This window comes from Balearica regulorum, chromosome W (assembly GCF_011004875.1).
Source record: "Balearica regulorum gibbericeps isolate bBalReg1 chromosome W, bBalReg1.pri, whole genome shotgun sequence".
Classification (NCBI taxonomy): domain Eukaryota; kingdom Metazoa; phylum Chordata; class Aves; order Gruiformes; family Gruidae; genus Balearica; species Balearica regulorum.
Genome location: NC_046219.1, coordinates 1,383,252 through 1,410,432, shown reverse-complemented (window position 1 = coordinate 1,410,432; position 27,181 = coordinate 1,383,252). Strand labels below are relative to the sequence as shown.

The 27,181-nt window shown below is 49.5% G+C and overlaps 1 protein-coding gene and 1 long non-coding RNA gene across 7 annotated transcripts in view; one reads left to right on the top strand and one right to left on the bottom strand.

Moving 5' to 3' along the window:
• LOC142599148 (SWI/SNF-related matrix-associated actin-dependent regulator of chromatin subfamily A member 2) overlaps positions 1 to 27,181 on the bottom strand; it is a 686,065-nt gene that overhangs the window by 345,795 nt on the left and 313,089 nt on the right. The window lies entirely within an intron of this gene.
• The window catches only part of LOC142599246 (uncharacterized), a 426,921-nt gene continuing 409,679 nt past the window's right edge, over positions 9,940 to 27,181 (top strand). The window contains exon 1 of the long non-coding RNA XR_012832875.1: positions 9,940 to 9,962. This is a non-coding gene — a long non-coding RNA (uncharacterized LOC142599246). The remainder of the gene's footprint in view (positions 9,963 to 27,181) is intronic.

Below are 27,181 nucleotides of genomic sequence, written 5' to 3'. Positions count from 1 at the left end.
TATATCACTATTAATATCATGCAATTTAATTTATTGGCTATTTTCACCCAAAATCAAATCCCCTTGGGGTACACACCGGACTTCCCCATCCTTTCTCATCACCCACCAAGTGCACCCTGGTCCCTGAGCAAAAGCAATCCCGCAGATGGGCTTGCCTTTGCCTGAAGCAGGGATGACCCAAACTGTTTTACCCAACGTATTTTTCATGTGCACTACAGGAACTTTATCCCCTTCTACTGGGCGTGGGAATTTTGACTGGGCAGGGCCAGCTCGATTGGCAGATCCCCTAGTGTTAACTAACCAGGTGGCCTTTGCTAAATGCGTATCCCAGTCTTTGAGGGTCCCACCACCCATTGCCCTCAGGGTAGTTTTTAGCAGCCCATTACACCTTTCAACTTTCCCAGAGGCTGGCGCATGGTAGGGGATGTGATACACCCACTCAATGCCATGCTCTTTGGCCCAGGTGTCTATGAGGTTGTTCCCGAAATGAGTCCCGTTGTCTGACTCGATTCCCCCTGGGGTGCCATGTCGCCACAGGACTTGCTTTTCAAGACCCAGAATAGTGTTCCGGGCAGCGGCATGGGGCACAGGATATGTTTCCAGCCATCCAGTGGTTGCTTCCACCATTGTAAGAACGTAACGCTTGCCTTGGCGGGTTTGTGGGAGCGTGATGTAGTCAATCTGCCAGGCCTCCCCATATTTATATTTCAGCCATCATCCTCCATACCAGAAAGGCTTTACCCGCTTGGCTTGCTTGATTGCAGCACACGTTTCACATTGATGGATGACCTGTGAGATGGCGTCCATGCTCAAGTCCACCCCTCGATCACGGGCCCATCTATATGTCGCATCTCTTCCTTGATGACCTGAGGTGTCATGGGCCCACCGAGCTAGAAATAATTCACCCTTACGCTGCCAGTCCAAATCCACCTGAGCCACTTCAATCTTGGCAGCCTGATCTACCTGCTGGTTGTTTTGATGTTCCTCAGTGGCCCGACTCTTGGGTACGTGGGCATCTACATGACGTACCTTTACAACCAGCTTCTCTAGCCGGGCAGCAATATCTTGCCACAGTGGGGCAGCCCAGATGGGTTTGCCTCTACGCTGCCGGTTGCTCCGCTTCCACTGCTGTAACCACCCCCACAGGGCATTGGCCACCATCCATGAGTCAGTGTAGAGGTACAGCGTTGGCCACTTTTCTCTTTCAGCAATATCTAAAGCCAGCTGGATGGCTTCCACCTCTGCAAACTGGCTCGATTCACCTTCTCCTTCAGCAGCTTCCGCAACTCGCCGTGTAGGACTCCATACAGCGGCCTTCCACCTTCGATGCTTTCCCACAATGCAACAGGACCCATCAGTGAAGAGGGCATATGGTTTCTCATCTTCTGGTAGTTTATTCTACGGTGGGGCTTCTTCAGCACGTGTCACCTCCTCCTCTGGCGACATTCCGAAATCTTTGCCTTCTGGCCAGTCTGTGATCACTTCCAGAATCCCTGGATGACTGGGGCTTCCTGTTCGAGCCCGTTGTGTGATCAGTGCAACCCACTTACTCCACGTAGCATCGGTTGCATGATGTGTAGAAGGAGCCCTCTCTTTGAACATCCAACCCAGCACTGGCAGTCGGGGTGCCAAGAGGAGCTGTGCGTCAGTGCCAATCACCTCTGAAGCAGCTCGAACCCCTTCGTAGGCTGCCAATATCTCCTTTTCCGTTGGAGTGTAGTGGGCCTCGGATCCTCTGTATCCCCGGCTCCAAAACCCCAGGGGTCGACCTCGAGTCTCCCCTGGTGCTTTCTGCCAGAGACTCCAGGTAGGGCCATTCTCCCCGGCTGCGGTGTACAGCACATTTTTTTACATCTGGTCCTGCCCGGACTGGCCCAAGAGCTACGGCATGAACTATTTCTTGTTTAATTTGTTCGAAAGCTTGTCGTTGCTCAGGGCCCCATTTGAAATCATTCTTCTTCCGGGTTACATGGTAGAGAGGGCTTACTATCAAACTGTAATTCGGAATGTGCATTCGCCAGAAACCCACAACACCTAAGAAGGCCTGTGTCTCCTTTTTGTTGGTTGGTGGGGACATGGCTGCTATTTTGTTGATAATATCCATAGGGATCTGACGCCGCCCATCATGCCACCTTATTCCTAAAAACTGGATTTTCCTGCGCAGGCCCCTTCACCTTACTTCGTTTTATGGCAAAGCCAGCCTGCAGCAGGATTTGGATTATTTTGTTCCCTTTCTCAGAAACTTCCTCTGCTGAGTTGCCCCATACAATGATGTCATCAATGTATTGCAGGTGCTCTGGGGCTTCACCCTTTTCCAGTGCAGTCTGGATCAGTCCATGGCAGATGGTGGGGCTGTGTTTCCACCCCTGGGGCAGTCGATTCCAGGTGTACTGGACGCCCCTCCAAGTGAAGGCAAACTGTGGCCTGCACTCTGCTGCCAAAGGGATCGAGAAAAATGCATTAGCGATATCAATTGTGGCGTACCACTTGGCTGCCTTTGACTCCAGTTCATATTGAAGTTCCAGCATATCTGGCACGGCAGCACTCATTGGCGGTGTGACTTCATTCAAGCCACGATAGTCTACCGTCAGCCTCCACTCTCCATTGGACTTCTGCACTGGCCATATGGGACTGTTAAAGGGTGAGTGGGTTCTGCCGATCACTCCCTGACCCTCCAGTTGACGAATTAGCTTGTGGATGGGAACCAGGGAGTCTCTGTTGGTGCGGTATTGCCGCCAGTGCACAGTTGTAGTAGCAATCGGCGCCTGTTGCTCTTCAACCTTCAGCAACCCTACAACAGAAGGGTCCTCCGAGAGACCAGGCAAACTAGGCAATGGTTCAATTTCCTCCGCTTCTAAGGCAGCTATTCCAAAAGCCCACCTGTAACCTTTTGGGTCTTTGAAATACCCTTTCCAGAGGTAGTCTATGCCCAGGATGCATGGAGCCTCCGGCCCAGTCACAATGGGGTGCTTTTGCCACTCATTCCCAGTTAGACTTACTTCAGCCTCCAACAGAGTCAACTGTTGGGATCCCCCCGTCACACCATAAATAGATATCGGTTCCACCCCTTCATAGTTCGATGGCATTAGGGTACACTGTGCACCCGTGTCCACTAGGGCCTTGTACTCTTGTGGGTTCGATGTGCCAGGCCATCGGATCCACACAGTCCAATAAACCCTATTGTCCCTTTCCTCCACCTGGCTGGAGGCAGGGCCCCTCTAGTCCTGCTCGTCATAGTCACTACTCACGTCTTGCAAAAAGGACTTAGAAGTCCCTTCAAGAGGATCAGAAGTGCGATCTGGCCTTTCACTTGGTCTGGGGGGCTGCCCGGTGGAAACTGGAGCAGCATTCTTTCTGGAAGAGTCCCTTTTTACAGCTGTCTTGCCTTGTAGCTCATGTACGCGTGCCCGCAGGGTTGAGGTGGGCTTCCCATCCCATTTCCTCATGTCTTCTCCGTGGTCACGCAGGAAAAACCACAGGATACCTCGTGGTGTGTATGCTCTATATCCCCTCTCTGGAGCAGAAAAACGCTTACTCCTAACAGCTGAAATGCGGGTCTGTACAGGTGGGGAGTAAGATATATCCTCTTCGAGTTGCCGGACATCCTGAGACAGTTTCTCCACAGCTGAGACTAGGGAGGAGGAATGGCTCTCTTCATATTGCCGGAGTCGGCCTGCCACTTCGTCCACCGTGGGTGCCTCTTCACTTTTCCAGTCGATTACTGCCAGTGAGTTGGCGTACGATGATGGTGCACTTCGCACAAATTTTCGCCACATGGGTCAGGTACAGTGGACTTCATCGGGGTCTGTGGGCAACTGTGCGTTGTCCAGGTCCTAATAAACCATCTCCCGCACAGCTAATTCCCTCAGATATTGAATACCTCTCTCCATAGTGGTCCACTTGCCTGGCCAACATACGACATCTTCGCTGAAAGGATACCTTTCCCTCACACTTGACAGGAGGCGCCTCCAGAGGCTAAGGGCCTGTGCCTTCTTCCCAATCGCCTTGTCAATGCCCCCTTCCCTAGACAGGGATCCCAGCTGCTTGGCCTCCCTGCCCTCAAGTTCCAGGCTACTGGCCCCGTTATCCCAGCAGCAGAGCAGCCAGGTAATAATATGCTCCCCTGGAAGGCGGTTGAAATCTTTCCGCATATCTCGCAGCTCACTCAGGGACAGGGATCAAGTAATCACTTCTGGTTCTGGCTCTTCTTCTTGTTCTCGTGATGGCCCTGGTTCATCATCATCTTTCACTAAGCGAACTGATTTCCTTGTGTATTTCTTTTTGTGTATAGGGGCAACTGATACTGGTGTGGGTTGATCTTTTGGCTCGACTACAGTGCCTGTCGCGGGGGTTTGGGTAGCTGCAGTGCCTGTCGCGGGGGTTTGGGTAGCTGCAGTGCCTGTGGGTCCGCTCTCTCCCTCTGGATGGTGCTGTCTACTATCAAGCAGTGTTTGATAGATTGTGGCCAGGGCCCAGCACAGCGCAGTAAGTTGTGTCTCCTTAGAATCCCCACAGCATTTTCCTTTCAAATATTCTACCATTTTATCAGGGTCTTGCAGTTGTTCGGGAGTGAAGCTCCAAACCATTGGGGGTGAAAAGGTCTCTAGATACCCGCCCATACTCTCCCAAATGCCATGCCAGCCCTGACCATTCAGCCTTGGGGAAGATCCCTGGGTGGTACTCTTGAAAAGATTTTTGCTAACCCTGAACAGGAGTGGGAAAGCATGCAGGAGACCTAGCAATAGGAATATACTGGCCTGAACATTCCAAGGGTATTCAAAATTCTCAAAAATTGTTGTAACCAACCAAAAGGGAAAAGGGGAGGTGAAAGAGTGGGAGAAGGTATCCCCCCCTGTCTTCCCCATAGATTGGGTCCAATTATTAATCAATTCTGAGAGATATTGACCGAGGTACGGGCCTGACCTAAATGCTACATACACATACCAGCTCAGACCCATGACTGTCGATATCTTATCATAAGTCATTATCACACAATACAACAACATGAGAACAGGAATCCCTCTCCCAGAGGTGATAAACAGCACCGCAGGGATTGCATAGAGTAAACACGGGTTTACAAAACAGAGCCATGTGACCAAACAGAACATCATTATGACCAGCGACTGTTTCAGTAACATTATAAATGCTTATAACAACTTTGTTTTAACACACTTGGGTCAGACTTGTCGTTATCACAACCCCTCGTGCCCCACGTTGGGCGCCAAAAAGGACTGACGTGGTTTAGCCCCAGCCGGTAGCTAAGTGCCACGCGCCGCTCGCTCACCCCTCCCCCGGCGGGATGTGGAGGAGAACGGAAAAACAACGGCAAAGCCTCGAGGGTTGGGACAAGGGCAGTTTACTGGGACAGCAAGGGAGAGGGAAAACAATCGACAACAGTGCTGATAACAGATAGTAACAATGGTGATAACAGAGAACGATTTTACCGATCCGACCACCGACCGACCGACCGGACGCTCGACCCGTCCCGGAGCCCCGCCGACACGCCAAACCCACCCCTGCCCGACTAGCCCCCTTTTATGGTGAGCATGATGTCACATGGTATGGAATAGCCCCCGGCCAGCTTGGCTCACCTGTCCTGGCTCCTTGGGAAATTAACTTTATCCTTGCCAGAACCAGGACATATGGAATATCCCTTTGGTCAGTTTAGGTCAGCTGTCCTGGTTGTGTCCCCTCTCAGCTTCTTGAGCACCTCCCACCTTCTCGTTGGCAGGCCAGTATGAGAAGCTGAAAAGTCCTTGACTGCTTGGCAACAACTAAAAACATCAGTGCGTTATCAACATTATTCTCATCCTAAATCCAAAACACAGCACTATACCAGCTGCTAGGAAGAAAATTAACTCTATCCCTGCCAAAACCAGGACACAGGGGCAGATAGATTTCGCCTAGGATTGACAGTTAGCAGGGACCTGTTGTGCAGTCACTACAGGAGCCTCTGAGGAAAAAAAAATTTTCCCCTTCTTATGAGAATCTGGCCTTAAACCTTTTGATTAATGAACATAATGACCCCTGTCTAATACATACAGGGTCAACTTTTTATACCTTAAAGCAGTATACCTACTCATCCAGACTCTTAATACCTTTTTGCATTTACTTGAGGAAAGATACAAGTAACATGGAAAAGGCTCCCTCAGGGCTTCACTGGGTCCTCCACTATTTTTCTAAAATTTTTGTAAAAGATTTGCGGGATGTTGTGCTTAAAAAAAAAAAAAACCCAAACAAACAAACAACAAAAGATCTGTTTTGTTACAATATGTTGATGATTTATTAGTAGCCAAGGAATCTTGTATAGCTGACACCCGTACCTTAGTGTTTGCTTTAGCTGAGAAGGGCCCTTGGGCTTCTCCACATAAGTTACAATTTTTGTGAGAAGTGTAAAATATCTGGGTTACATTCTCCAGCAAGAGGAACGGCATTTATCTGAGAACCATATTAAAGCCATTCAAAATCTTCCCTGATGTGGTGGGTTGACCCTGGCTGAGGGCCAGGTGCCCACCAGAGCCGCTCTATCACTCCCCTCCTTCTCTAGACAGGGGAGAAAAGGTACAACGAAAAAAAAAAATTATGGGTCGAGATCAGGACAGGGAGAGATCATTCTCTAATTATCATCACGAGACGAGCAAAACAGACCAAACTTAGAGAGGGAATTCATCTTATTTATTACTAAGCAAAACAGAGTAGAGGAATGAGAAATAAAACCAACTCTTAAAACACCTCCCCCCACCCCTCCCATCTTCCCGGGCTCAACTTCACTCCCGGCTTCAACCTCCGCCCCCCCTCCAGCGGCACAGGGGGACGGGGAGTGGGGGTTACGGTCAGTTCATCACACGGTGTTTCTGCCGCTTCTTCCTCCTCTGGGGGAGGACTCCTCTCATCGTTCCCCCGCTCCAGCGTGGGGTCCCTCTCACGGGAGACAGTCCTTCACGACCTTCTCCAACGTGAGTCTCCTCCACGGGGTGCAGACCTTATGTTGCAGAGCCTGATAAACTCCATCCCAGAACAAATCTACAAGGTGATGCCCTATTATAATATGTTTTGTGTAAGGGTTTATAAACTATTATTAGTAAGAAAAACCAAAGAGAATATTGTAACAAAGACAATTATCTCTTGATTACATAGGTTATAGTTCAGTCCATGTGCAATTCATAAGTATCAAATTACTTTCCACTTTCTTGTTGAATTTTTACGCAAGGTTAGTGAGTCCACAGCAGATCCACTAGCTCTGTGTAAGTTCCTGGCTGCGGGTAATTTTGTCTCTGCAGCGGTGGATGTTCCTTTGGTAGCAGGAGGGTTTCCTGGTTCTAAACTGATCACAGCTTTCAGGTGGGAGTGATGGATCCAAGTCGATTTTTCTTCCACCTTTATTGCTGAGAAAGGTTAGCAATACCAAAAATGGTCCCTCCCACTGAAGAGATAAGTTATCCTTTCTTTTATATACTTTTACCCCAAAGTAATTCCCTAGATTGAAGGGGTGCAGAGCCCCTTCTAGAGGTACCAGTTCCATTAGCTGTGCCTGACTGTATTTTAATAATTTCTGAACCTGTAAAATATACTGGGTCACATTTTCATTTCCCACTAATAAACTTAGACGAGCGGGTACATAAGTTCCAGCAAGTTGCATCAGTCTTCAGAACAGTATTTCATAGGAAGACAGTTTTGTTGTTTGTTCAGGTCTTCACCGAATATTCATTAAGGCTAAAAGTAGTTCGTGCAAGACACGGTTACCTATTTGGCTGCAGCATAAATTCCTGGCATGAACCATTTCTTCAGCACTGCCTTGGCTAGTGCAGCAGTCTGTCGGATGCCGGACTTGTCCAGGCTTGTTGGTGCCGAATACAGGGCCATTATGACCCAGCAGAAGGGGCCCTGGGGGAGTCCAGCTTGGGCGAGAGCAGGGATTGAGCAACTTGCTTATCTTGCCCTGATAAGCACTGGACCTGAGCAGGGGCAGGAGATGAGCAATTTGTTCATCTTAACAAGATGCAGCGCCTGACGGGTCTGCTCCTCAATCAACTAAGTGACGGCTGGGGTGAGGGGGAGCCTTCACAGCTTGACGTTACTTTGGTAAAACTAAACAGACCACCGCTCCTCTGTACTGAATGCCTTTGTTCTCCGCCACTTCCCCCCCCAGCCCCGATCAACTGCACAACAAGCCTTGTTAAGGGCCAATCGACACACAATACCTGACTTAGTCCCACCTCGCCAAAAGTATAAATCTGGCATTTAGAATCCTCTTTTTGTGAGGACGAGAACTCCAACTATCCGGACGGGTCGACGGGCCTGGACCTCTCTCCTCCCCAAGCACGGACGCCTCTTTGGTAAGACTTGCGCCTCCGATTATGTCGGATGTTACCCCGGGAAAACTATCATTAACAAAAGCGCTGAACTATTAACTTGAGCTCAAAATTGTTGCAGTAAGTGCATTTATCAACGGCAATTCCGAACTTCTTTATCTGTCGCTTCAATAAATTACCTATTTTTCTTTTCAACTTTGCGAAACTGTTTCAGTGAAAGTCCTTGGTGGGGCTCTGACAGGCAAACGTTTACTCTGATAAGTGGCTACACACATAACCCTTTAGACAGTAACCGTTGACCAAGTCTGGGACTAAGACTGGACCTAGCCGCACCTAGGCTCCTCTCTGAGAAGGAGTTTAGAAAGCAAGGGGGTCCTTTCTGAACCTCGTGACTCAACGGGAGGGCCTCCCTCAGCCACATATCAGACTTGTACCCTTTCACGTGACACAGTCCCAAAATGCCCTAGATGGTGATGCATTTTTGCTATGGGAATCAGGTATTGCTAAGGTAAAATAGGAAGGTTTTCCATACCTGCTCGCCCTATTCCCTAGGAGTCTTTGGTCGCTTTGTACCTTTTCCAAGAGTCAATCTCTTCAGCAGGAACGGTCAAACATTTTTTCAGGAGTGGGCAACGCCAGGTCGGACCGCTGGACTGCTTGTAAGCTTGGTGGTTTGTATGGCTGTTGTGCTGTGGTTTTAGCAGCAATATCTGTTAGACTATTTCTTATCTCTTCTTTTGTCCTTCTGCCGATATGGGCTGGCTGATGAATGACAGCAAGTTTCTCTGGAATTGTATAGCTTTTAACAGCTCAGTAATTTGTGGAGCATTTGATATTTTACTTCCACTAAAAATTATAAACCCATGCAACTTCCATAACTGCCCAGTAGTGTGGCATACTCCAAATGCATGTTGAGAATCAGTCTAAATATTTACAGTCTTTTCTTTGGCCAGCTGACAGGCCTTTGTCATTGCAATTAATTCTGCTGCTTGTGCACTCAGCTTCGGACTGAGCAGTTAAGCCTCCACTACTTTGTTCTCATACTGAAAAACCCATAACCTGGTTGCCATTCAGATAATATGATGTGGTGGGTTGACCCTGGCTAGGGGCCAGGTGCCCACCAGAGCCGCTCTATCACTCCCCTCTTTCATTAGACAGGGGAGAAAAGGTACAATGAAAAGCTTGTGGGTCGAGATAAGGACAGGGAGAGATCACTCACTAATTATTGTCACGAGCAAAACAGACTGAACTTAGAGAGGGAATTCATCTTATTTATTACTAAGCAAAACAGAGTAGAGGAATGAGAAATAAAACCAACTCTTAAAACACCTCCCCCCACCCCTCCCATCTTCCCGGGCTCAACTTCACTCCCGGCTTCAACCTCCGCCCCCCCTCCAGCGGCACAGGGGGACGGGGAGTGGGGGTTACGGTCAGTTCATCACACGGTGTTTCTGCCGCTTCTTCCTCCTCTGGGGGAGGACTCCTCTCATCGTTCCCCTGCTCCAGCGTGGGGTCCCTCTCACGGGAGACAGTCCTTCACGAACTGCTCCAGCGTGGGTCTCTTCCATGGGGTGCAGACCTTCAGGAACAGACTGCTCCAGCATGGGTCCCCCATGGGGTCACAAGTCCTGCCAGCAAACCTGCCCTGGCGTGGGCTCCTCTCTCCACGGATCCACAGGTCCTGCCAGGAGCTTGCTCCAGTGCGGGCTTCCCACGGGGCCACAGCCTCCTTCAGGTGCCTCCACCTGCTCCGGCGTGGGGTCCTCCACGGGCTGCAGGTGGAATCTCTACACCCCCTCATCCTCCCTCCATGGGCTGCAGGGGGACAGCCTGCTTCACCATGGTCTTCACCACGGGCTGCAGGGGAATCTTGCTCCGGCGCCTGGAGCACCTCCTCCCCCTCCTTCTGCACTGACCTTGGTGTCTGCAGTGGTTCTTACATCTTCTCACTCCTCTCTCTGGCTGCAAAAAGCGCTCTCTGACTGTTTTTTCTCTTTCTTAACTATGTTATCACAGAGGCGCTGATTGGCTTGGCCTTGGCCGGCGGCGGGTCTGTCTTGGAGCCGGCTGGCATTGGCTCTATCAGACACAGGGGAAGCTTCCAGCAGCTTCTCACAGAAGCCACCCCTGTAGCCCCCCCGCTACCAAAACCTTGCCACGTAAAACCAACACACCCGACCAATTACTAAAACCAAATGTGAGCCCTTTTAGGAGCTGTAGGATTCTGCCCACCCTGGACAGCTGCTTTTGAGGAAATGGCAAAACCACTGATACAGTTTATTGCTCAAGATGCTGGAAAAAAACATTTCATAGAATGATTTGGGTTGGAAGGGACCTCAAAGATCATCTAGTTCCAACCCCCTTGCCATGGGCAGGGACACCCTCCACTAGACCAGGTTGCCCAAAGCCTCATCCAACCTGGTCTTAAACACTTCCAGGGATGGGGCCTCCACAACCTCTCTGGGCCACCTGTACCACACAAAGTCGAAATGCTACTGTCACAGCACATTATGCAGGCAATGTCACCACAGAAAATACATCGCTATGAGCTGATTCTCTCAGAAATGGATGTGCTGGTTTTGGCTGGGATAGAGTTAAATTTCTTCATAGTAGCTTCTATGGGGCTATGTTTTGGATTTGTGATGAAAACAGTGTTGATAATATAGAGATGTTTTAGTTACTGCTGAGCAGTGCTTACACAGAGTCAAGGCCTTTTCTGCTTCTCACAACACTCCACTAGCGAGTAGGCTGGGGGTGCACAAGAAGTTGGGAGGGGACACAGCTGGGTCAGCTGACCCCAGCTGACCAAAAGGATATTCCATACCATATGACGTCATGCTCAGCATATAAAGCTGGGGGGGGGGGAAGGAAGGAGGGGGGACGTTCAGAGTTATGGTGTTTGTCTTCCCAAGTAACCGTTATGTGTGATGGAGCCCTGCTTTCTTGGAGATGGCTGAACACCTGCCTGACGCTGGGAAGTGGGGAATGAATTCCTTGTTTTGCTTTGCTTGCGTGCGCGGCTTTTGCTTTACCTATTAAACGCATGATTTTTCTCACTTTTACTCTTCTGATTCTCTCCCCCATCCTGCCGGGGGGGGATGGGGGGGTGAGTTAGCAGCTGTGTGGTGCTTGGTTGCTGACTGGGGCTAAACCACGACAATGGAAAACATAGCAATTAAGCAGTGTAATACACTGAACCCTGCTACTCTTCTCCCTTTACCTGGGGAAGGAACTCCACATCACAACTGTGTAGTAACAACTTGTGAAGCCAAAAAGATTCAAGAATATTTAAGACGTGCCATTTCTAGAACCTGATCTGGAACTATTTGTTGACGGATCCTCATATGTGTTGGATTTGCGTGGCAAGGTTTTGGTAGCAGGGGGGGGCTACAGGGGTGGCCTCTGTGAGAAGCTGCTAGAAGCTTCCCCTGTGTCTGATAGAGCCAATGCCAGCCGGCTCCAAGATGGACCCGCTGCTGGCCAAGGCCAAGCCAATCAGCGCCTCTGTGATAACATATTTAAGAAAGAGAAAAACAGTTAGAGAGCGCCTTTTGCAGCCAGAGAGAGGAGTGAGAAGATGTAAGAACCACTGCAGACACCAAGGTCAGTGCAGAAGGAGGGGGAGGAGGTGCTCCAGGCGCCGGAGCAAGATTCCCCTGCAGCCCGTGGTGAAGACCATGGTGAAGCAGGCTGTCCCCCTGCAGCCCATGGAGGGAGGATGAGGGGGTGTAGAGATTCCACCTGCAGCCCGTGGAGGACCCCACGCCGGAGCAGGTGGAGGCACCTGAAGGAGGCTGTGACCCCATGGGAAGCCCGCGCTGGAGCAAGCTCCTGGCAGGACCTGTGGATCCGTGGAGAGAGGAGCCCACGCCAGAGCAGGATTGCTGACAGGACTTGTGACCCTGTGGGGGACCCACGCTGGAGCAGTTTGCTCCTGAAGGTCTGCACCCCGTGGAGGAGACTCACATTGGAGAAGGTCATGAAGGACTGTCTCCCGTGAGAGGGACCCCACGCTGGAGCAGGGGAACGATGAGAGGAGTCCTCCCCCAGAGGAGGAAGAAGCGGCAGAAACACCGTGTGATGAACTGACCGTAACCCCCACTCCCCGTCCCCCTGTGCCGCTGGAGGGGGGGCGGAGGTTGAAGCCGGGAGTGAAGTTGAGCCCGGGAAGATGGGAGGGGTGGGGGGAGGTGTTTTAAGAGTTGGTTTTATTTCTCATTCCTCTACTCTGTTTTGCTTAGTAATAAATAAGATGAATTCCCTCTCTAAGTTCAGTCTGTTTTGCTCGTGACAATAATTAGTGAGTGATCTCTCCCTGTCCTTATCTCGACCCACAAGCTTTTCATTGTACCTTTTCTCCCCTGTCTAATGAAAGAGGGGAGTGATAGAGCGGCTCTGGTGGGCACCTGGCCCCTAGCCAGGGTCAACCCACCACATCATATTATCTGAATGGCAACCAGGTTATGGGTTTTTCAGTATGAGAACAAAGTAGTGGAGGCTTAACTGCTCAGTCCGAAGCTGAGTGCACAAGCAGCAGAATTAATTGCAATGACAAAGGCCTGTCAGCTGGCCAAAGAAAAGACTGTAAATATTTAGACTGATTCTCAACATGCATTTGGAGTATGCCACACTACTGGGCAGTTATGGAAGTTGCATGGGTTTATAATTTTTAGTGGAAGTAAAATATCAAATGCTCCACAAATTACTGAGCTGTTAAAAGCTATACAATTCCAGAGAAACTTGCTGTCATTCATCAGCCAGCCCATATCGGCAGAAGGACAAAAGAAGAGATAAGAAATAGTCTAACAGATATTGCTGCTAAAACCACAGCACAACAGCCATACAAACCACCAAGCTTACAAGCAGTCCAGCGGTCCGACCTGGCGTTGCCCACTCCTGAAAAAATGTTTGACCGTTCCTGCTGAAGAGATTGACTCTTGGAAAAGGTACAAAGCGACCAAAGACTCCTAGGGAATAGGGCGAGCAGGTATGGAAAACCTTCCTATTTTACCTTAGCAATACCTGATTCCCATAGCAAAAATGCATCACCATCTAGGGCATTTTGGGACTGTGTCACGTGAAAGGGTACAAGTCTGATATGTGGCTGAGGGAGGCCCTCCCGTTGAGTCTCGAGGTTCAGAAAGGACCCCCTTGCTTTCTAAACTCCTTCTCAGAGAGGAGCCTAGGTGCGGCTAGGTCCAGTCTTAGTCCCAGACTTGGTCAACGGTTTATGTCTAAAGGGTTATGTGTGTAGCCACTTATCAGAGTCAACGTTTGCCTGTCAGAGCCCCACCAAGGACTTTCACTGAAACAGTTTCGCAAAGTTGAAAAGAAAAATAGGTAATTTATTGAAGCGACAGATATAAAAGTTCGGAATTGCCGTTGATAAATGCACTAACTGCAACAATTTTGAGCTCAAGTTAATAGTTCAGCGCTTTTGTTAATGATAGTTTTCCCGGGGTAACATCCGACATAATCGGAGGCGCAAGTCTTACCAGAGAGGCGTCCCTGCTTGGGGAGGAGAGAGGTCCAGGCCCGTCGACCCGTCCGGATAGTTGGAGTTCTTGTCCTCAGAAAAAGAGGATTCTAAATGCCAGATTTATACTTTTGGCGAGGTGGGACTAAGTCAGGTATTGTGTGTCGATTGGCCCTTAACAAGGCTTGTTGTGCAGTTGATCGGGGCTGGGGGGGGAAGTGGCGGAGAACAAAGGCATTCAGTACAGAGGAGCGGTGGTCTGTTTAGTTTTACCAAAGTAACGTCAAGCTGTGAAGGCTCCCCCTCACCCCAGCCGTCACTTAGTTGATTGAGGAGCAGACCCGTCAGGCGCTGCATCTTGTTAAGATGAACAAATTGCTCATCTCCTGCCCCTGCTCAGGTCCAGTGCTTATCAGGGCAAGATAAGCAAGTTGCTCAATCCCTGCTCTCGCCCAAGCTGGACTCCCCCAGGGCCCCTTCTGCTGGGTCATAATGGCCCTGTATTCGGCACCAACAAGCCTGGACAAGTCCGGCATCCGACAGACTGCTGCACTAGCCAAGGCAGTGCTGAAGAAATGGTTCATGCCAGGAATTTATGCTGCAGCCAAATAGGTAACCGTGTCTTGCACGAACTACTTTTAGCCTTAATGAATATTCGGTGAAGACCTGAACAAACAACAAAACTGTCTTCCTATGAAATACTGTTCTGAAGACTGATGCAACTTGCTGGAACTTATGTACCCGCTCGTCTAAGTTTATTAGTGGGAAATGAAAATGTGACCCAGTATATTTTACAGGTTCAGAAATTATTAAAATACAGTCAGGCACAGCTAATGGAACTGGTACCTCTAGAAGGGGCTCTGCACCCCTTCAATCTAGGGAATTACTTTGGGGTAAAAGTATATAAAAGAAAGGATAACTTATCTCTTCAGTGGGAGGGACCATTTTTGGTATTGCTAACCTTTCTCAGCAATAAAGGTGGAAGAAAAATCGACTTGGATCCATCACTCCCACCTGAAAGCTGTGATCAGTTTAGAACCAGGAAACCCTCCTGCTACCAAAGGAACATCCACCGCTGCAGAGACAAAATTACCCGCAGCCAGGAACTTACACAGAGCTAGTGGATCTGCTGTGGACTCACTAACCTTGCGTAAAAATTCAACAAGAAAGTGGAAAGTAATTTGATACTTATGAATTGCACATGGACTGAACTATAACCTATGTAATCAAGAGATAATTGTCTTTGTTACAATATTCTCTTTGGTTTTTCTTACTAATAATAGTTTATAAACCCTTACACAAAACATATTATAATAGGGCATCACCTTGTAGATTTGTTCTGGGATGGAGTTTATCAGGCTCTGCAACATAAGGTCTGCACCCCGTGGAGGAGACTCACGTTGGAGAAGGTCGTGAAGGACTGTCTCCCGTGAGAGGGACCCCACGCTGGAGCGGGGGAACGATGAGAGGAGTCCTCCCCCAGAGGAGGAAGAAGCGGCAGAAACACCGTGTGATGAACTGACCGTAACCCCCACTCCCCGTCCCCCTGTGCCGCTGGAGGGGGGGCGGAGGTTGAAGCCGGGAGTGAAGTTGAGCCCGGGAAGATGGGAGGGGTGGGGGGAGGTGTTTTAAGAGTTGGTTTTATTTCTCATTCCTCTACTCTGTTTTGCTTAGTAATAAATAAGATGAATTCCCTCTCTAAGTTTGGTCTGTTTTGCTCGTCTCGTGATGATAATTAGAGAATGATCTCTCCCTGTCCTGATCTCGACCCATAATTTTTTTTTTTCGTTGTACCTTTTCTCCCCTGTCTAGAGAAGGAGGGGAGTGATAGAGCGGCTCTGGTGGGCACCTGGCCCTCAGCCAGGGTCAACCCACCACATCAGGGAAGATTTTGAATGGCTTTAATATGGTTCTCAGATAAATGCCGTTCCTCTTGCTGGAGAATGTAACCCAGATATTTTACACTTCTCACAAAAATTGTAACTTATGTGGAGAAGCCCAAGGGCCCTTCTCAGCTAAAGCAAACACTAAGGTACGGGTGTCAGCTATACAAGATTCCTTGGCTACTAATAAATCATCAACATATTGTAACAAAACAGATCTTTTGTTGTTTGTTTGTTTGGGTTTTTTTTTTTTTTTAAGCACAACATCCCGCAAATCTTTTACAAAAATTTTAGAAAAATAGTGGAGGACCCAGTGAAGCCCTGAGGGAGCCTTTTCCATGTTACTTGTATCTTTCCTCAAGTAAATGCAAAAAGGTATTAAGAGTCTGGATGAGTAGGTATACTGCTTTAAGGTATAAAAAGTTGACCCTGTATGTATTAGACAGGGGTCATTATGTTCATTAATCAAAAGGTTTAAGGCCAGATTCTCATAAGAAGGGGAAAATTTTTTTTTCCTCAGAGGCTCCTGTAGTGACTGCACAACAGGTCCCTGCTAACTGTCAATCCTAGGCGAAATCTATCTGCCCCTGTGTCCTGGTTTTGGCAGGGATAGAGTTAATTTTCTTCCTAGCAGCTGGTATAGTGCTGTGTTTTGGATTTAGGATGAGAATAATGTTGATAACGCACTGATGTTTTTAGTTGTTGCCAAGCAGTCAAGGACTTTTCAGCTTCTCATACTGGCCTGCCAACGAGAAGGTGGGAGGTGCTCAAGAAGCTGAGAGGGGACACAACCAGGACAGCTGACCTAAACTGACCAAAGGGATATTCCATATGTCCTGGTTCTGGCAAGGATAAAGTTAATTTCCCAAGGAGCCAGGACAGGTGAGCCAAGCTGGCCGGGGGCTATTCCATACCATGTGACATCATGCTCACCATAAAAGGGGGCTAGTCGGGCAGGGGTGGGTTTGGCGTGTCGGCGGGGCTCCGGGACGGGTCGAGCGTCCGGTCGGTCGGTCGGTGGTCGGATCGGTAAAATCGTTCTCTGTTATCACCATTGTTACTATCTGTTATCAGCACTGTTGTCGATTGTTTTCCCTCTCCCTTGCTGTCCCAGTAAACTGCCCTTGTCCCAACCCTCGAGGCTTTGCCGTTGTTTTTCCGTTCTCCTCCACATCCCGCCGGGGGAGGGGTGAGCGAGCGGCGCGTGGCACTTAGCTACCGGCTGGGGCTAAACCACGTCAGTCCTTTTTGGCGCCCAACGTGGGGCACGAGGGGTTGTGATAACGACAAGTCTGACCCAAGTGTGTTAAAACAAAGTTGTTATAAGCATTTATAATGTTACTGAAACAGTCGCTGGTCATAATGATGTTCTGTTTGGTCACATGGCTCTGTTTTGTAAACCCGTGTTTACTCTATGCAATCCCTGCGGTGCTGTTTATCACCTCTGGGAGAGGGATTCCTGTTCTCATGTTGTTGTATTGTGTGATAATGACTTATGATAAGATATCGACAGTCATGGGTCTGAGCTGGTATGTGTATGTAGCATTTAGGTCAGGCCCGTACCTCGGTCAATATCTCTCAGAATTGATTAATAATTGGACCCAATCTATGGGGAAGACAGGGGGGGATACCTTCTCCCACTCTTTCACCTCCCCTTTTCCCTTTTGGTTGGTTACAACAATTTTTGAGAATTTTGAATACCCTTGGAATGTTCAGGCCAGTATATTCCTATTGCTAGGTCTCCTGCATGCTTTCCCACTCCTGTTCAGGGTTAGCAAAAATCTTTTCAAGAGTACCACCCAGGGATCTTCCCCAAGGCTGAATGGTCAGGGCTGGCATGGCATTTGGGAGAGTATGGGCGGGTATCTAGAGACCTTTTCACCCCCAATGGTTTGGAGCTTCACTCCCGAACAACTGCAAGACCCTGATAAAATGGTAGAATATTTGAAAGGAAAATGCTGTGGGGATTCTAAGGAGACACAACTTACTGCGCTGTGCTGGGCCCTGGCCACAATCTATCAAACACTGCTTGATAGTAGACAGCACCATCCAGAGGGAGAGAGCGGACCCACAGGCACTGCAGCTACCCAAACCCCCGCGACAGGCACTGCAGCTACCCAAACCCCCGCGACAGGCACTGTAGTCGAGCCAAAAGATCAACCCACACCAGTATCAGTTGCCCCTATACACAAAAAGAAATACACAAGGAAATCAGTTCGCTTAGTGAAAGATGATGATGAACCAGGGCCATCACGAGAACAAGAAGAAGAGCCAGAACCAGAAGTGATTACTTGATCCCTGTCCCTGAGTGAGCTGCGAGATATGCGGAAAGATTTCAACCGCCTTCCAGGGGAGCATATTATTACCTGGCTGCTCTGCTGCTGGGATAACGGGGCCAGTAGCCTGGAACTTGAGGGCAGGGAGGCCAAGCAGCTGGGATCCCTGTCTAGGGAAGGGGGCATTGACAAGGCGATTGGGAAGAAGGCACAGGCCCTTAGCCTCTGGAGGCGCCTCCTGTCAAGTGTGAGGGAAAGGTATCCTTTCAGCGAAGATGTCGTATGTTGGCCAGGCAAGTGGACCACTATGGAGAGAGGTATTCAATATCTGAGGGAATTAGCTGTGCGGGAGATGGTTTATTAGGACCTGGACAACGCACAGTTGCCCACAGACCCCGATGAAGTCCACTGTACCTGACCCATGTGGCGAAAATTTGTGCGAAGTGCACCATCATCGTACGCCAACTCACTGGCAGTAATCGACTGGAAAAGTGAAGAGGCACCCACGGTGGACGAAGTGGCAGGCCGACTCCGGCAATATGAAGAGAGCCATTCCTCCTCCCTAGTCTCAGCTGTGGAGAAACTGTCTCAGGATGTCCGGCAACTCGAAGAGGATATATCTTACTCCCCACCTGTACAGACCCGCATTTCAGCTGTTAGGAGTAAGCGTTTTTCTGCTCCAGAGAGGGGATATAGAGCATACACACCACGAGGTATCCTGTGGTTTTTCCTGCGTGACCACGGAGAAGACATGAGGAAATGGGATGGGAAGCCCACCTCAACCCTGCGGGCACGCGTACATGAGCTACAAGGCAAGACAGCTGTAAAAAGGGACTCTTCCAGAAAGAATGCTGCTCCAGTTTCCACCGGGCAGCCCCCCAGACCAAGTGAAAGGCCAGATCGCACTTCTGATCCTCTTGAAGGGACTTCTAAGTCCTTTTTGCAAGACGTGAGTAGTGACTATGACGAGCAGGACTAGAGGGGCCCTGCCTCCAGCCAGGTGGAGGAAAGGGACAATAGGGTTTATTGGACTGTGTGGATCCGATGGCCTGGCACATCGAACCCACAAGAGTACAAGGCCCTAGTGGACACGGGTGCACAGTGTACCCTAATGCCATCGAACTATGAAGGGGTGGAACCGATATCTATTTATGGTGTGACGGGGGGATCCCAACAGTTGACTCTGTTGGAGGCTGAAGTAAGTCTAACTGGGAATGAGTGGCAAAAGCACCCCATTGTGACTGGGCCGGAGGCTCCATGCATCCTGGGCATAGACTACCTCTGGAAAGGGTATTTCAAAGACCCAAAAGGTTACAGGTGGGCTTTTGGAATAGCTGCCTTAGAAGCGGAGGAAATTGAACCATTGCCTAGTTTGCCTGGTCTCTCGGAGGACCCTTCTGTTGTAGGGTTGCTGAAGGTTGAAGAGCAACAGGCGCCGATTGCTACTACAACTGTGCACTGGCGGCAATACCGCACCAACAGAGACTCCCTGGTTCCCATCCACAAGCTAATTCGTCAACTGGAGGGTCAGGGAGTGATCGGCAGAACCCACTCACCCTTTAACAGTCCCATATGGCCAGTGCAGAAGTCCAATGGAGAGTGGAGGCTGACGGTAGACTATCGTGGCTTGAATGAAGTCACACCGCCAATGAGTGCTGCCGTGCCAGATATGCTGGAACTTCAATATGAACTGGAGTCAAAGGCAGCCAAGTGGTACGCCACAATTGATATCGCTAATGCATTTTTCTCGATCCCTTTGGCAGCAGAGTGCAGGCCACAGTTTGCCTTCACTTGGAGGGGCGTCCAGTACACCTGGAATCGACTGCCCCAGGGGTGGAAACACAGCCCCACCATCTGCCATGGACTGATCCAGACTGCACTGGAAAAGGGTGAAGCCCCAGAGCACCTGCAATACATTGATGACATCATTGTATGGGGCAACTCAGCAGAGGAAGTTTCTGAGAAAGGGAACAAAATAATCCAAATCCTGCTGCAGGCTGGCTTTGCCATAAAACGAAGTAAGGTGAAGGGGCCTGCGCAGGAAAATCCAGTTTTTAGGAATAAGGTGGCATGATGGGCGGCGTCAGATCCCTATGGATATTATCAACAAAATAGCAGCCATGTCCCCACCAACCAACAAAAAGGAGACACAGGCCTTCTTAGGTGTTGTGGGTTTCTGGCGAATGCACATTCCGAATTACAGTTTGATAGTAAGCCCTCTCTACCATGTAACCCGGAAGAAGAATGATTTCAAATGGGGCCCTGAGCAACGACAAGCTTTCGAACAAATTAAACAAGAAATAGTTCATGCCGTAGCTCTTGGGCCAGTCCGGGCAGGACCAGATGTAAAAAAATGTGCTGTACACCGCAGCCGGGGAGAATGGCCCTACCTGGAGTCTCTGGCAGAAAGCACCAGGGGAGACTCGAGGTCGACCCCTGGGGTTTTGGAGCCGGGGATACAGAGGATCCGAGGCCCACTACACTCCAACGGAAAAGGAGATATTGGCAGCCTACGAAGGGGTTCGAGCTGCTTCAGAGGTGATTGGCACTGACGCACAGCTCCTCTTGGCACCCCGACTGCCAGTGCTGGGTTGGATGTTCAAAGAGAGGGCTCCTTCTACACATCATGCAACCGATGCTACGTGGAGTAAGTGGGTTGCACTGATCACACAACGGGCTCGAACAGGAAGCCCCAGTCATCCAGGGATTCTGGAAGTGATCACAGACTGGCCAGAAGGCAAAGATTTCGGAATGTCGCCAGAGGAGGAGGTGACACGTGCTGAAGAAGCCCCACCGTAGAATAAACTACCAGAAGATGAGAAACCATATGCCCTCTTCACTGATGGGTCCTGTTGCATTGTGGGAAAGCATCGAAGGTGGAAGGCCGCTGTATGGAGTCCTACACGGCGAGTTGCGGAAGCTGCTGAAGGAGAAGGTGAATCGAGCCAGTTTGCAGAGGTGGAAGCCATCCAGCTGGCTTTAGATATTGCTGAAAGAGAAAAGTGGCCAACGCTGTACCTCTACACTGACTCATGGATGGTGGCCAATGCCCTGTGGGGGTGGTTACAGCAGTGGAAGCGGAGCAACCGGCAGCGTAGAGGCAAACCCATCTGGGCTGCCCCACTGTGGCAAGATATTGCTGCCCGGCTAGAGAAGCTGGTTGTAAAGGTACGTCATGTAGATGCCCACGTACCCAAGAGTCGGGCCACTGAGGAACATCAAAACAACCAGCAGGTAGATCAGGCTGCCAAGATTGAAGTGGCTCAGGTGGATTTGGACTGGCAGCGTAAGGGTGAATTATTTCTAGCTCGGTGGGCCCATGACACCTCAGGTCATCAAGGAAGAGATGCGACATATAGATGGGCCCGTGATCGAGGGGTGGACTTGAGCATGGACGCCATCTCACAGGTCATCCATCAATGTGAAACGTGTGCTGCAATCAAGCAAGCCAAGCGGGTAAAGCCTTTCTGGTATGGAGGATGATGGCTGAAATATAAATATGGGGAGGCCTGGCAGATTGACTACATCACGCTCCCACAAACCCGCCAAGGCAAGCGTTACGTTCTTACAATGGTGGAAGCAACCACTGGATGGCTGGAAACATATCCTGTGCCCCATGCCGCTGCCCGGAACACTATTCTGGGTCTTGAAAAGCAAGTCCTGTGGCGACATGGCACCCCAGGGGGAATCGAGTCAGACAACGGGACTCATTTCGGGAACAACCTCATAGACACCTGGGCCAAAGAGCATGGCATTGAGTGGGTGTATCACATCCCCTACCATGCGCCAGCCTCTGGGAAAGTTGAAAGGTGTAATGGGCTGCTAAAAACTACCCTGAGGGCAATGGGTGGTGGGACCCTCAAAGACTGGGATACGCATTTAGCAAAGGCCACCTGGTTAGTTAACACTAGGGGATCTGCCAATCGAGCTGGCCCTGCCCAGTCAAAATTCCCACGCCCAGTAGAAGGGGATAAAGTTCCTGTAGTGCACATGAAAAATACGTTGGGTAAAACAGTTTGGGTCATCCCTGCTTCAGGCAAAGGCAAGCCCATCTGCGGGATTGCTTTTGCTCAGGGACCAGGGTGCACTTGGTGGGTGATGAGAAAGGATGGGGAAGTCCGGTGTGTACCCCAAGGGGATTTGATTTTGGGTGAAAATAGCCAATAAATTAAATTGCATGATATTAATAGTGATATACTGTATCAATGGTATGACCATAAGAATTACCCACAACTAATGAAGGATGGACTTTGAAACTGAACAAAGTGCCACGATGATGGAACTAGAACTGCCTTCAACTGGTGCCCAGGAACTTCATTGAAAAATCACATCTTTGGCATCCAGACTGTGAGCATGGACCATACCAGATACACCGGCTGTGAAGACTCCGGATGCAGCATGCAACAATCCAGCTGCATGCACCATTGCTCCTGCTCTGAGAGACTGTAATGGCAGATGGAACCCAAAGCCATGGACTAAATGAACTCGACAGACATTTTAGAGCGATAGCCCATAGAGTAAGGCAATGAGATCTGTAAAATAATCTGGGCATGACGTAGATGGTATGGAATAAGGGGTGGATAATGTCCTGGTTCTGGCAAGGATAGAGTTAATTTCCCAAGGAGCCAGGACAGGTGAGCCAAGCTGGCCGGGGGCTATTCCATACCATGTGACATCATGCTCACCATAAAAGGGGGCTAGTCGGGCAGGGGCGGGTTCGGCGTGTCGGCGGGGCTCCGGGACGGGTCGAGCGTCTGGTCGGTCGGTGGTCGGATCGGTAAAATCGTTCTCTGTTATCACCATTGTTACTATCTGTTATCAGCACTGTTGTTGATTGTTTTCCCTCTCCCTTGCTGTCCCAGTAAACTGCCCTTGTCCCAACCCTCGAGGCTTTGCCGTTGTTTTTCCGTTCTCCTCCACATCCCGCCGGGGGAGGGGTGAGCGAGCGGCGCGTGGCACTTAGCTACCGGCTGGGGCTAAACCACGTCACTATACCATATGACATCATGCCTTGTATATAACTGGAAGGTGGGCCGAGAGGCAGTGCGGCTCAGGAACTAGCCGAGCATTGGTTCCTGGTGGTGAGCAATTGCGCTGTGCATCACTTGTTTTGTATATTATTATTCACAGATTGGTAGGGGCTGGAAGGGACCTCTAGAGATCATCTAGTCCAACCCCCCTGCTAGAGCAGGATCACCTAGAGCATGTTGCACAGGATTGCATCCAGGCGGGTTTTGAATATCTCCAGAGAAGGAGACTCCACAACCTCTCTGGGCAGCCTGTTCCAGTGCTCAGCCACCCTCAAAGGGAAGAAGTTTTTCCTCATATGCAGAGGGAACTTCCTGTGTTCCAGTTTGGGCCCATTGCCCCTCTACTTGTTCTTCATCCACCCCCATGCGGAGCTCGATACATTCCAGTTGCTCTCTCACATAAAGAGCAACTCCACCACCTTGCCTTGCTGGCCTGTCTTTCCTGAAAGGTACATAGCCATCCATGACAGCATTCCAGTCATGCGAGCTATCCCACCATGCCTCTGTAATTGCAATGAGATCCTGGCCCTGCAACCGCACACAGACCTCTAGTTCTTCCTGTTTATTCCCCCTGCTGCGTGCATTGGTGATACAGGCATTTCAGAGGGGTATTCGAGCACACAGGTTTCCCTGGAGGGGTGCAGGAGGGTCCACCATAGTCACGCACACCCTTGAGGTGGTTGGCTTTCTGGTTCTCATCTTGGGAGGCAGCTAAGGGACAGTCGTCGCTGCTCTGGTTGGCCTGGCTTATTCCCCAGTTGGATGCAATGGCATGAGCATTGCCACTTTGGACACCAGCCCCTGAGTCCTTCCGTTTAAAGCCCGCTTCACCAACTTGGCCAGCCTGCTGCAAAAGATTCTCTCGCCTCTTCTAGAGAGGTGGATCCCGTCCCACTCTAACAGGTTATCGTCATCCAAGAACATCCCGTTGTCTTAAAAGCCAAAACCCTCACGATAGCACCAGCCACGTAGCCAGGAGTTGATGTGCATTATACATCTCTTTCCGGCTGCTGCCTTTCCTCCAACTGGTAGAATGGAGGAAAAAGTAACTTGGGCACCAATGTTTTTCACTTGCACCCCCAGGGCTTTATAGTCCTCCTTGATTCTTCCCAGGTTCTGGCTTGCAGTGTCATTCACGCCCACATGAAAGAGTAGCAGTGTCACCAAAACCCGGGAATAAACCTCGTAACACCAGTGTAGTGTTAAAAGGCAGGCATTCTTTATTGCAGCGCTGGATGCGTGGGGGATAGCTCCACCCAACGTGCATGCCGGGCGATCACCAACACACAGGTTCCATAGAATCAAAGTATACATATTCATCGTTTTTCTCAGAAAAGGCAGTCCTATGATGATCATTTCTTGGAATTCATTTACATATTCTCCTCCCCGTCACGCATGCTCGGTGATTTGAGTCAGTGGTCTTCAAGGGGTCGCTGGTGGTCGTCAGTGGTCGCGCACCCATATCCGCTGGATAACCCTCTTCTTGCGGGCATGCGCAGTATCATTGTTGTGGATGCACCTGTCCATAACAGCTTACTTCATAAGATTAACATCTCCGAACCTATTGTTCGGTTTGATAGGGACTGTACACGGAACATAGCAGCATTGTACCTTGCCATGGTCAGTTAGCTTCATTACATATTACCTTGGTTACAAACTAGTTATCTCAACCTGATTCTATAGTTTCTGTTTCACGGCCCCTATCCCACAGTTACAGCAGTGGATAGTAGTCTGTGCTCTTGACAAGTTGTGGCGCCCTCTCGGCAATGTCTCAGATCTTGGCTCCCAGAAGGCAGCATACCGCTCGTGACTCCCTGTCAGGTCAGCAGATGGGCACCTCGGTGCCCCTTAACACAGACTCACCCACTACAAGCACTCATCGTTTCTTTCGACAGCATCCACTGTGTGCTGCTGGTACAGTTTCTCCTTGCAGACCTTGCTCATGGGTGTCTATAGCTGTTAAAGCTTCATATCTGGTTTTGGTTGTGAAGCTGGAGGGTGGAGGCTGAAGCAGAGCCCTGCTTTTGTGGGTCACCAGGGTCCAAGGTGCCTCATTCTCAGTGGTGCCCACTACAGGAACATGGTTATGAAACCACCTATCTATCTCTGTCTCACCCCCCCTAATACTGCACAACCTTTTTACTGTTTCCTGCAACTCAGCCACCTGACACAACAGATCACCAACCTGCACACACCTTGTGCAGGTACTTACCTTTTCACCAGGAGAAGGGCCTGGGCATTCACTGCAACCTACTGCCTGTACTGAAGTCTCCTTCCTTACCACTTCCGTCTGGGTGGATGCATCAGACATCTCAGGGGAGATGTTCTCTGTAGGAACATTGGCTTTAGCTCTGAGGCAAGTGCCCACCATTATGGTGGAGACCTAGAGCACTTCCCTGGGCTGTAGTCCTACAAGCAGGTTGCAAAACCCTCCCTGTGCACCCTCCCACACAAACTGCTATACCACACCCTATTTGCAGTACTCCCTAGGGCCGTTTAAATCTCCCGCGGTTGCTCCTGGCAACGCCCAAGCCAAGTCAGCCTCGCTCGAGAGAGCTGCCGGTCCGTGGCGGGTCTCTCCGCTCTTCCTCGGCTTTCCCTGGCTACGGAAACCCCCTATCCGCCTTAATCTAGCGCTCGGCCACAGAATTTACCGTTGCTGCCGCTGCATTCCTCGCCGACTGAGTGCTAATTATTATCATCATCTTCCTTTTCTGTCCTTTTAAACTGTCTTTATCTCAACCCACGAGTTTTACCTTTTCCTTTTCAATTCTCTCCCCCATCCCACTGTGGGGTGGGGAGTGAGTGAACGGCTGTGTAGTTTTTTTAGCTGCCTGCCGGGTTAAAACACAACACCCTGTTGGACAGAGCAGGGAAAGATTGCACCATAGAATTGAGAGGTACTTTTGGGAGGCTTTTTTTTCTCTCTTTGTTTTTTGTTTGGATTTGGTTTGTTTTTTTTTTTCTCTCCATACTGGTCACTCCCATTTCCAATGGCCTTGTTGTCCACAATAATGACAAGTCTCCTGTTCCTTGAGATCCATTGCTTCTAAAATTTTCTCCTCTGCCCCTACCTCAAAAATCTAGGGTTATTAAGGGTTATTAACCCTTAATCTAGGGTTATTATTCAATGCTGCTGCCAATAGACTAGATTTCTGTTTCTGTTCCTGTTCTTTTTTTTTTTTTTTTTGCTTCAGCTGTCTTTCATTGCTTCCATTAAACACAAATGTAGTAATGCTGACTATTTCATCCAATCCTTTGCCCTGCCATCCAGGCATATATTTAGAAAAATATTTCTGGGACTGACTGATCTACAAAGAAAGATACCATTAGAGACCCATTTTCCTCATTTTCAGGGTTGGCCCCTCCAAACATTCTCTCTTTAACCAGTCGGGCATAATATTCAGAAGGATGTTCAGCATTTCCTTGCTGGCATTCTTGGACCTTAGCCCAATTGACAGTCTTCCTTCCTGCCAGTTCTGAGGATTCTAAGACACACCCCACCCCCCCACCCCCTCACTCTTTGCAGCATATCTCTATCGGCTGGTAAATTGGGGTACTGACCTGGGTCATTCACTGGACATGGGGTTCTGCCCTGTGCTTCCCTGTGCCATCTGTGATTTGTTTCCCAGATTTTAATTCTTTTATCAGGAGTAAAGACAATCTCAAATAGTTGCTGCATGTCAGCCCATGTAAGGTTATAAACATGGAAGGTGCCGCATATAGTTTGTATCACCTTCTTCAAATCATCCCACAGTCTGGGCACTTCTTGTTGCCCCAAAATCAAATTAGCAGGTGCAAATGGCACATGGACTGTTCCCACAGAAAGCTGGCCAGGTTTCAGCCCTGGCCCTATAATTTTTGTCAGAGAGCTGCTTGCAAACCAGAAGCAGTAGCTATAGCTGGAGCAAAAACCATAATAAAAGCAGAAAAAAGAGCAGTTAGATAGGCAGGTGGAACTGAATGTGGAACATCCCCGATGTTCCCATTTGGCTGGAGATTTTACTCAATTTCCGACCTGAAGGGGAAACTTCTTTTTGATATTTATAAATTCCAGAATGTAAAGAGCTCTTGTTTTTCCTGTTTCTTCAGAGATCTTTATTATTCTCTGCTCCAGAGGGGAAATTTTTTTATTTTTTTTTTTTGGATACCTGACGGACAAATAGTCCAGTAATTATCCTAGATATACCAATAGTCCATTTGT